This window comes from Brassica napus, chromosome C2, assembly GCF_020379485.1.
Source record: "Brassica napus cultivar Da-Ae chromosome C2, Da-Ae, whole genome shotgun sequence".
Lineage (NCBI taxonomy): Eukaryota > Viridiplantae > Streptophyta > Magnoliopsida > Brassicales > Brassicaceae > Brassica > Brassica napus.
In genome coordinates, this window is record NC_063445.1 from 33,805,924 (window position 1) to 33,818,492 (window position 12,569).

At 35.5% G+C, this 12,569-nt stretch overlaps 1 pseudogene; it reads left to right on the forward strand.

Annotated features, from left to right (window-relative positions):
* Positions 1 to 726: 726 nt before the first annotated feature.
* Positions 727 to 3,352, forward strand: LOC106400168 (annotated as a pseudogene).
* Positions 3,353 to 12,569: the final 9,217 nt, after the last annotated feature.

A 12,569-nucleotide genomic window follows, 5' to 3' on the forward strand; every position in this document is an offset into this window, starting at 1 on the left:
GAAAAGGTTGTTGAAACGCTTTTATATGGATAAAGCAACTCCGTTGAGTACTCCAATGGTAAATAGATCTCTCGATGTTAAAAGAGATGATATTTTGAAAGATCCTGGTAAGATCTTATATAAATAAGTACTTTGGAGATGCTAATGGTAGTAAAGCATATATGAGCTTATATATCTTGCGAGTTGTGTTTGATTAAATATTCTTTTAGACACTAATGTCTTTGCGACATATAGCTCATTTCCTATTTATGGAAATTAGAACGGCGTCGAGAACATATCCGTTCTCTCCAAGGTACAGTTGATTTAGGGTTGATTTATTTTAGAAAAACCGAGTTTGGTATGGTTGGTTTTGCAGATGCATGATACTTATCAGATCCTCATAAGGCTCGATCACAAACCGGCTATGTTTTTATAATTGGTGGAACCGCGATCTTTTGGCGGTCCCAGAAACAAACTCTGGTTGCGACATCTTCGAATCATGCAGAAACTATTGAGTTTCACAAAGCATGTCGAGAGTGTGTGTGGATTCGGTCAATGAGTCACCACATACAAGAATTAAGCGGAATTGTTAACAAGAAAGAGCCGACAAAAATATTTGAAGACAATTCGGCTTGTTTCGCTCAACTCAAAGAAGGCTACATCAAAAGCGACAGAACAAAGCATATCCCTCCGAGATATTTCTCGTACATACGGGAGCTCGAGAAAAGTAAAGAGGTGGACATTGAGTATGTACAGTCATGCGACAATCCAGCTGATTTATTTACAAAAGCTCTTCCGACTACAACATTCTGAAAACACGTAATATGGTATCGGAATGTGGCATTTGCGAGACCTGTGACAAGAAATCTATATCTACTATTCTTAGGGGAAGATTACGGCAGTGTAGTCTTTTTTCCTTGTCATGGTTTTTGTCCCAATGGATTTTTCCATGACTAGGTTTTTAACGAGGCACTACGTAATACAAGATGGATAATTAAGGAGGAGTGTTATAATATAGATGATTATCCAAAAGACACATGTCTCACTTTAACATCATCTTGGTATAAGCACGTGTCTTTATTTCCGTAAAGAATAGGTGACTAAGCATTATATTTTGTACTATAAAAGGAATGTGTTTGTGCTGAGAAATAAATCAATCAGTTTGCATCTCTCTCCCCCACTATCGTTTCCTTCTTCTTCCTAATATACCAAATACATAAAAGAATAATATAATTAATATACAATTACCTCACTTTTATTATACAACAGATTTTTAAATTCAAGATTACGAGTTTTTGTGGGGTTCGGCTTCTTTTCAATTTTTTTTCTTATTTTTATTGTGATTTTCACAACTTTTTGGTTATGAAATTTATTTTCTACAAGTTAAAGTACTATTTTCTCACACTTATAAGAAAATATTTGGTTTGAGCTTCTCTCTAAAAAATGTATGAGCACATAAAGTTAAAATTTCTTAGTCAAAAACTTATTTTCAAAAAAATTGGCTAATTATGAGTTTATGATATATCCAAATTAAACTTGTCCCCTTATACCTTTGGTTCTATTTTTTTTTATCACAAAATACCTTTGAATTTAAATATGAAATTAACCCCCTAACCCCTATTTAATTAGATAAATAATAGATTAACATTACATAATTAAATATGCATAATTAAATCATAAACTGATATCTATTTTACAATAAACAGTTTTAGGACTGAATTTGTAATCGTGTGTTTCAGAAATCTTGATCTGAATTTTCGTTTAAATATGATATAATTAAAAAAAATAAAATATTTGAAGTATTCTTTACCAATAACCGTTCATTGGGTTTAGAGTTGTTACAGTTGTAGCCAGGTAATAAGTATATTTATTTTTAGATTAAAAATGTATTGGTTTAAATAAAGTTGCTAAAATAGTTTTTTTGGGGGATAAAATTTTAGATAAGATTTGTGCACCGGAATTAAAAAATACAAACACAGCACAGAGGGAAAATAGTTGATTAATGATTAGTGACTACTTCTGATGCCAATGTGATTCTTGCTGGACATTTTTCAGATTTTGTGAGAAATGCATTTAAGTATTTTCATTTGTCTCTGCCAACATTAATAAATCGATTTTAAATAGATTAACTAAAAGCTGTACAAATCACACACGCCGGTGTATATATATATATATATATATATATATATATATATATCCTGCTAAAAATTTCTAATTAAAAATTCAAATAGTTTTCTATAAATACGAAGGGGACACCGAACAAAAAGCCAAAAAAGATTGAAAATATCCTATACTATCAATTTTCTTTTTGTAAAGTTATATCCCTTGACATTAACAATGTCCCAAACAACAACAACCACGACCCTTCTCCTCCTATCTGCATTGTTAATTGCAGCGACAATAGTCAATGGGCAAGGAGCGATGGCCCCTCCTCCAAACGCAAGTATGGTTTGTGAGGCTAACTTAGGTCTATGTGCAGCACAAGCCTAGACAAGGCAGTGAAGACGCAGTTGAAGTGCCTCTGTGCCATCCTCACAAACCCGCAGGTATTGGCCGGCTTCAATCTCACCGTGGAAAATGCTCTTCTCATTCCTAAGAGTTGTGGCATCGATGCTGGACCTTCTATGTGTTCTGGTAACATTTAGATAAACAAACTTATTTTATATATTTTTGGAGATTTTAGATACATTACAAGTATATTATATGGGTTATTTGATATTTATCCTCTCTTTTTTCTTATAGCCGCTAAAGCTCCGTTGCCGCATGGGGTTCCACCGGTGCCAGGTGAAAACAATTGCTTTTTTCCTCTTGGACTACAGCAAAATCGTTGATGAGAAATAATGTAGAGAACTTTAGGGGAATGTTAGCCAAAGTTTTGATCAAGTAAAATTGGATTAGATCGAAACTTTTCTTTATCATTTTATTGTTACTTAGTAAAATGAGATTTAAACTTGTAGGACCGCCTAAAGTTGACAAGGATGCTGCACCTGCAAGCAATCTCGCGGGAACTGGATTGGTCGGGATCGCCTTAATAACGATCTCTATGATGTTTTATTGAGAATGATATTTTTATTTGATTATTTTATATCCATGTAAGAAGTTGTTTGGTTCTGCGTACGGTGAAACTTCTACTTGATGCCCCTTGTATGTGATTTTCTTATATATTTTTTTCTCAATCGGATTTTGAAATTGTGTGCCGGGATTCAATATTGTTGCTGTCGTCAAACCTTTGCTGTACTTTTGTTTCCAATTCATAATTTAAAAAATACATTTACTAGCCTACATTTTTCTTTTACAGTTAACCTTGATGGAATAAATAAAATAGAAAACCCCAATAAATCAACACTGTTATGAACCAGATTGTGGATGATTCATAACCAAGAGATTATGATTTGTAATCTTTCTATTTATCTACGACGGTGTAATCTCTTATATAAGGAACATGTATGTTATGAATAAAGATAGACTTTTTCATTACTTTTATAACACGTTATCAGCACGAAACTCTAAATCCCTAAGCTAATATCCAAATCGAAAAACCCTAAAACCCTAACCCTAGCCGGCGATCCGACGAACCCTAAACCCCGATCGCGTCTTTTGTTCCCGCATCTGTTCCAGCTCGCGTCCCCGATCAGCTTCAGTCCAAGGCTTTCCTGATCCTAGCTCAGACGTTCGCGACCTGAGAGCAGCTCCAGCACGCAACCTCTTCCTCGTTCGCGACAGCATCAGACAGATCGCGTCCGACGATCAAGGCGTTCCCGATCAAGCAAAAAAGGACGTCAGCGACCCGATAGAAGCGACTCGATCCATTCCAGCTCGCGTCCCGTTCGTGTCCAGCTCGCGACTCAACTCCTTTGGTGGTCCGATTCAACAATCATCTAAGGTTAAAAGGTAATTCAAAACCTAAGAACCCATAATCGAACATGGATTGATTGATAAAGAATGAAACTCTAAAACCCTAATCTTTATGAATCAAAACCATATGGTAATAGATCAAAAATCCTAATTGAGTAAATCGAAGCTCTAAAAGTTCGATACCCCAAACCCTAAATTATGTTCCTACATGATTAAAACCCCAAATCGGTTCTTACAAGTTAAAATCCGATAAATCCTAACCCTATATCTATAAACCCTAAATAATATAAGTATCAGAATTAATTATACTATAATTATCAAATCACGTATTAAAACCCTAATCGAATATTTTGAAATCAAAACTGTTTTCGGTTTTGATCATTGAGGTTTTAAATCTGATTGAATCTGATGCTATGTTGCTAGAATTGTTTGACCGTTAAATTGATAGATTTATTTTCTCATCCTGCTTGGCTAATTGTTCATCTGATTTAAAATTGTTTAAACCGACCAGCCTGTTAAAATATTGATTGAATCCGATAGGTTGCTAGCTTGCTTTGCTTATATAATCCGATAGGTTGATAGATTGATTGAGGTTTACTAGCTTAAAATCCGAATGATCTGATTGCATGATTCTTGAGGTTTAATATCATCTGCTAGGATTGATAGTTTTGTAATCTGATCTGTTTTAAATAGAAACCCTAAAAAATCCGTATGATAGGTTATATTGATCTGATTTGGATGTCTTTGAGAATTGAGAATCCGTATGCTAGGTTGATAGATTCATGATAAAATATAATGTCTTGAGGTTTAAGATTGTATGCTAAGTTCGATTAAATTGATTGATTTGATTATATGTTTTTGAGGTTTGATAAATTCGGATACTAGATAAATTATTTACACATGGTTTATGCTAAATACCAATCAACCTTGAAACTGATTCATTGAAATTCATGCTTGAAATCTATATTCTAGTATTGCTAAAATCAGCCTTGAAACTGATTCATTGAAATTCATGCTTGAAATCTATATTCTAGTATTGCTAAAATCTGCCTTGAAACTGATTGAGTGATTAATAAATCTTTTTACTAGTCTTGCTAAAATCCATTGATTGTTAAACCCTAATTGCATGATTAATTGAATCCGTTTTTGCTAGTCTTGATAAATCATAATATTATGAGCACATAGAAATAGTATTGCTGAGACTTGCTAGAAATTAACTGATTGATTAAATGTCTTTAAGATTGATAGTCTCATTGTCCTCACAAGATTGAAATCCGAATTGATTGTTTTTAAGAGTAAGGCCGCATGAAAATTATACCTAAATATTGAGTGATATATGATTTGAGATGTCGAAAATCAACCTGGATTTTGCTGCCCTAAATCTCTCTGGAGATAATTATTTACGGTGGGCATTGGATACAAAGATTATCATAAAGTCAAAAAGACTTGGTGAATGTATCATAGAAGGCAATAATACCAATGAGAAAGATTGATACATGGCAATATTAATTATTAGCCATCATCTTATTAAGAGTCTCAAAGATCAGTATCTGACTATAGAGAATCATCTAGACCTTTGGACATAGTTAAAAATCGAGATATGATCACCAAAGAACGGTGTTATTACCAAAGGCCTTATTTGATCGGAGGAATCCCAGAATCCAGGACTATAAGTCCGTGGATGAGTCTATTGCTAGTTGGGCAAAAATAATGGATTACTGATGAGAAACAGTGAATTGAGACCTCCTAGATTAACCCTATTACCTGATACCAATAAGGCCGCAGAAGAATAAAAAAAGAGGTAACCACGTCCAGAATGATAGACCACATGGTCATGGTCGTGGAGGGTGGAAAGGACGTGGCCATGGCCACTATAACACAATTGGCCGTGGGAATAACTATGGCAGAGGCCGTGGGTATCAACCCAATTTGAGCCATGGTCAAGGCAGTGGCCGTGGTATATCCTTTAAACCACAAAGCTAGACCAAATCTGTATGCCATAGATGTGGAATAGAGAACCATTGGGCTAAGATATGAAGGAATCCCAAACATTTTTGTGACCTCAATCAAAGAGAGTCTGAAAGGGAAGAATCTTGAAACCCACTTGGTCTATAAAGATGGTGAAAATAATTTCGAACATGATCAAGATGATCTTATGGAATATGAGACTTATGATTGCCTAAAAGAATCAAGTTGATAATCTGATTTCGACATCAAACTTGTGTGATTGCTTTGCTTGTATGCTTTTTCTGATTTTTATCTCTTTGAATTTATTTCTACTACATTGTCAGCTTAGATTAAATGAATGAATGATTTTTCTATATGAGTACACTGAAAAACGCCAATATAAGTACTAAAGCATGTATCGCCAGTCTGAAAGAAGACTATGGCTAGGCTAATATATTATTGCCTAAGGGTATGCATCTAGAAATCAGTGATGCCTTATATTCACCCAGCTCTAAGAGCAAGAGCAGCCTATTGAGTTTTAAAGATATAAGAATGATGGGTTTCCATATTGAAACAATGGGCGAAGGAAACAAAGATTTCCTTCAGATATATGTATAAAATTGCCCAAGGCCATAATAAGTCCTAAAGACTATACATGAATTCTCTACTGACCTAGACTATGTATTGATCAGTATGATAGAGGTTAAAAGCCTGCGAAAATATACACTTTATGGCACGACCGGATTGGCCATCCTGGTCCAAACATGATGCGAAAATTGATATTCAAAAGGCACACATTAAAAGATAAGAAGAGTTATCCCAAAGAATCTCACGTGTGTAGCATGTACACAAGGCAAACTCATTAGGCCATCACCAGTAAAACGGCTACGAGCCCCTTTTCATAAATAAAGACTATATGTCTAGAAAATACTGGTGAATACGTGTCCCAAGCGTTTAAATGATTATGGTATGTCTATGGGGGTAAGTGTGGACAATTCTGTGATACATGTCCATACCAAGAACGGCTTGGCCGAAATCTTTTAAAAACGCAAATAGCTGATTGATAAACCATAACTTATGAGGTCAAAACTTCCATTCACAGCTTGGGCCACACGAAATTTACATGCACCTAAGTTAATACGCATCAGGCCATTTAGTGAGCATAGATATCCCCTATCACAATTTAACGGGTCAAGAGCCAGACATACCCCATCATAAGACATTTGGATGTGCTGTCTATGTACTAATTGCTCCACCACAGAAAACTAAGATGAGACCTCGAAAGGAGGATGGAGATATATGTTGGATATGATTCTCCCACAATAATAAAGTACTTTGAGCCAACTATGAGTGATTATATTTGAGGCCAGGTACACAGATTATTTTAAGACCAGGAGGAGAAAAAATAATAATAAAGCTGGTAAAAGAATGTTAAAAGAAATAGAATGGAATCAACCATCAATGTCTTGGCAAGATCCTCGGACTAAAGAATGTGAAATAGACGTCCAAAGATTATACATTTATAAAGCTAGCTAATCAAATGCAAGACACATTTGCTGATCCGAAAAAGAATGACTAAGTCATATATAAACCAGCTTGTAAAGCACCAACGAATTTGATGTCCAAGAAGAGACACAGTCAAGTTGCTACAGAGTCTAGAAAACGTATGAAACGTGGTAGACCAAATAAGTTCCAAAAGATAACAATCCTCGGAAACAAAAGAAAGGTGCAGATAATGATAATCAAAATCCAAATCCGAGGTTACTAAGGAAACCATCCTAGACATGGAGATAAGGCCGACCGGCTATAAGGTACAGGTACCAAACAATGTAGCTTGGGACGCCAAGCTGCAAAGTATTAAAGGTCCTGATAATAATGAATCTCAATCGATTATATCATGTATGGAACATAATGGAACCAATAAGGAATGTCGACATAAGATGATTTATTTGCATATAAGGTAGCACTTGAATTTATGAATATAAGCGAGGATCATGAACCCACGTCAATATAAGAGTGCACACTCGTAGAACATATTGGATTGAATGGAAACGTGGGGTTAAATAGTTTAAGGAAGAAAGGCGTATTTGGCCATATGATTAAAACGCCATATGATGTTAAAACCAGTGGATATAAATGGGACTTGTGAGGAATAGAAATCGTGAGATATAAAGCTGATGTTACACAAGGATTCTCACAAAGACCAGTAATAGATTATGAGGAGACATACTCCCATGTGGTGGATGCAACTATTTTTAAATTTCTCATAAGTCTGGCTATATAAGAGAGAAAATTAGACTTGCAGCAAGTTGATGTAGTGACTACATATTTATATGGTCCACTGGATAATGAAAGTACTAGAGGGTATTGAGCTGAAAGTACAGCAAGTTCTCGAGAACAATATTGATAATCATCAAAGTATATGATCTGAATATCCTAGGAACCTCTGGATACAATATCCCAAACAGTTGAATATCTCAAGAAAGAGTTTGAGATGAAAGATCTTGGAAAACAAAGTTTTGTTTGAGATTACAGCTTGAGTACATTAACAATGAAATTTTTGTGCATCAAATAGTATATACAGAAAATGGTACTTAAGAGATTTAATATGGACCAGTCTCACCCATTATCTAGTACATGGGCGTGCGATCACTTGTTTTGGACACTGATCCATTCAGTCTAAAGGTGGACGATAAAGAAGTCCATTTAGTCCTGAGATGGACGATGCAAAAGTCTTGTTTTAGACACTGATCTGATTAGTTCATAAGAAGGACGATGAAGAAGCCTTTGATTTTGGTTTATTTTATACTAACCAGCCCAAAGAGGGGTTATTTGGTTTTGTTGATTTGTTTTCACACAGGTTATGTTTTACACATGGTGGTACACGCATATCACAACAACATCATCCAAGATTTCGTGTGTGTGTATTTGAGATCGATGACTCAATATGTTCGATCAGATTGTGGCATGGCCGATGGTAAAGAAGATCCAACTATCATGTTCGAGGACGAAGCATATTCTGCCCAAGATCTTCATCACCCACGGATTGCAGAGGAGAGGTCCAAGGGACCTTCAGTAATGTCCAAATCAGGGGGAGTAATGTGTGTTGTACTCTTTTTCTCTCACCATGATTTTGTCCCAATTGGGTTTTCCTGGTAAAGTTTTAATGAGACAACATTAAAACACATTACAAGCTCTAAATGGTTATGGCATCCAAGGGGGAGTGTTATGAACCAGATTGTGGATGGCTCATAACCAAGAAATTATGATTTGTAATCTTTCCATTTATCTATGACGGTGTAATCTCCTATATAAGGAACCTCTATATTATGAATAAAGATAGACTTTTCCATTACTTTTATAACAAAGGCCTTATTAACCCAATATACATAGAATCATAAATAATTATATACACGTGCACCGTTATCTATGTATATATATATATATATATAAAGATGTTATTTATCTCCTGGGCGACTACTTCAGTGCCTGGTCACAAAGTCGAGATCCGTGAGCGTGACACGTGTCCGAAAAGCAAAACTCATCATTTCATTTAAGTTGGTAAACAATATTTGTGGGCTTCAGTTGGAGTTGGGTTTAATGTTTTGCTTAGTAAAGCCCATCACAATAAAGATGATATACAACATAAAAGAAACACCGTGTTTTTCTATTGTAAGGTTGAACCGTATGCATCATCTCCGCCATTCGAAAACTCAGCATGAACTAGGGTTTTGAACGTGATTGTTCATCTTCTTTCTTACAATCTGAAAGGATACCCGTTACAGATTCATCCTCTTAAAGCCCTCCATTAATCCATCGCCTACGATCTATCTTTAGTGCAAATATCAATCCTGCAAGACTGTGTATCTGCGTGTATAAAAGGTTAGTCTTTCTCCTCGGGAAACCATCTTCTCAATCCGTCAAAACAACTTCAATCTTCCCCAAAGATTGGAGGACGTCGAGGAGACAATTCACGCCAAACTTAGAATGCATCATGGCTGTATTGGAAATCTTCAGAACATGATGCATGTTAATGAGGCTGATAAGAAGATACTGAAAAACTAGTGGAACAGATGAGATGAAACCATAAGAAGTTTCGTTGGTACATGGTTTAAGATGAGCAAAGAAGATGTAGATACTTGTTTCCCAACAAGTAGTCATCCACATCCTTACTAGCCAACCTACTTCCAAAGTCAAGCTAAATGACTATAACAAAACGCTGAGTGGGAGGCATCCCACTATTAGGTATGTTTTACTTAGTTTTATATCACATTATTACTGATTTTTGCATTTAATTTATTGCAGGTCAAAAAAAAAAACAAAAAGAGATCCAAGGAGACGATTGCACAGCCTATCGACCGATGAGACCTAATTGACATCGATCGACAGTACTACACCAGCACCGATCCACGGACACTGCATCAAACATCAACGGGCAGGTATATCATTCTACTTTGTTAATTATGCACTTTTGATTTATGTTATCACCAAATTCTGACTAGATATACACTAGAGACAATGTAATTTAAGTCTGGGGGGGAGGTTTACTGATATTTAGTTTATTTATGAGTTTTATAAAATGTTTAAAAAAGTTTTTATTGAGTCAAGAAGGGGATAATGAACTTTACAATTTTACTTATTATCTAACCACTCTTAGATTTATTGACTGCAAAGTGTATTAGAGATACTAAAGTGGATCACCTGCCAATTATCCACACTTGCTGAGAATGTTTGAAAGAACTAAAGCTGATCTCCAACTTAAATGAGCTTAATCTTCTTGTCTTGGGGCTTGGTATACATTAGATCAGATTCCTCCTGCAAGTCTGGAAGGTCAAAGTCTGTGTATTTCTAATTCCCTTCTCTCTCTCTCTCTCTTCGGCATCTATAAGTATAAAAAGATTGAAATGATTTCTTGCGGTTTAGAGGGGTAGGAGTGTCTCTTGCGACCTCATTATTCTACTCTAATGGAATGATCGCACATCGTTGGAAGTGAAGGGTAGGAGTGTCTCCTGTGACCCCATTATTCGCCTACAATTTGTCAATAAAAAAAAGAAGAGAAATATAAAAGAGAAAAATCGAAAAGAAGATGAATACCATCATTGTTCATTGGAATAGAGATTCAGAGAAAGAGAAAGAGGGAAGAAAGGGATCAGATAAGACTACATGTGTTTTCAGAAACTTGCTTGAGTAAGAGTCCATGTGTCTTTTGATCGATACTCCCAATGTAAAGCCTACACTTTCTATGTATGTGCTAAATGAGATCAGTAGAGGGGCGAGTCATACATTATTAGCTAAGTTCTTGGTTAGATGGATTTGGTTGGTAAGCTAGGATATGGTATATAAAATACCTCTAAAGTTAGAATTGATTTGATGTGGCTAGCAACATTGTAGAGGTGATGATAGTGAGTTCTTAAATTGTGTGAATCCTTGCTGTTTTCAAACCTCTTTCATAAAGACTACTCTTTGTTTTGCTTGAGGACAAGCAAAAGGGTAAGTCTGGAGGAGTTGATATACCATGGATTTTATCCATTTTTAGCCATGATATATAAGTGTTTTATGAACTATTTATTATGTTTTGGAGTCTTTTTAGCACATTTACAGGTTCATGAGTGTTTTGGAGAAAAGTGATGATTTGGGTGCATTTTAGAGATAAAATGAGAGGAAACTTGTAGCTGACCATCGAACCTTTCTAAAGGTCGATGATTAGAGACAAACATCGATCGACGCACACCCTGTACCGTCGATCGACAGCGAAGCGCGCAAAATCCAGCTAGGTTTCTAGCCGGATTAAATCCCAAGTCATGACATATTTACATAAATATCACTGGTCGCTTTTAACCAAATATTTATGTGCTCTGCCATTGTTCTAGGCAACACACACTTTTATATTTTCTACCTTTCACATCAAACAACAATTAGGATTTTTAGTAGATTTGGAGAGAAGATCCAAGACTCCTTCAGATGTTTGTATTGGAATTCCAGTATTTCTAACCTTAATCTATTTATGCATTTTATTCAGTTGATGCTTATGAATTGTTTTGCTAAGTCTGAGTAATTCACTTGTTAGATTTAGGGTTCAAATAGGTTAAGAGGGATTAGCCAAAAATATAAAATTTCTAAGGTGATAAAATCCTTCAAAGAATTGTGGTTAATGCATGTGTTCTAGAGTAGCTAACTAGAACCTTGAACTTAAGATTGTGGACAACCGCGATGGTAGGTTCTGCACCATAACTAATTCCTTTGAGCTAGTATTGCTAGAAACAAGCGGAAGCTGATTTAGACAATACTAGTGAACCTATCAATCAACTCGCAAATGCATGTCTAAGATAACGTCGATCGACGTTCGATCTGTATCAACAAGCGACAGCTGAGATATTAAACTTAGTCAAAACATAAGACTCGCATGCGAAAGATTGATATCTTTACATATGAAGTTGAGTTCTAGGATTGACACCTAGGTATTTTATACCTCTATAATCCCAATTACCTGAATAGAAACCTTCGATCTAATACTTTATAATAACTGTTTACAAAACCTAAAACCAATCAACTGAACAACTGCCTTGTCCGCCTTGCTATTTACTGTTTACAATATTTACCTAGCTTAATCACAAACTGCTTAGGTCTATTGTGTGCCCTATCTCCTTGTAGATTTGATCCCTAAGTACTGCAATTGAACCTCTTATTTGAGAGAGTAAATCATTCCTTAGAGTAATTTGAGTGATATCAGATATCCAAAAACACCAAAGCTATTCCACAACTTACCTTAGTCAGCATATTTCACATCG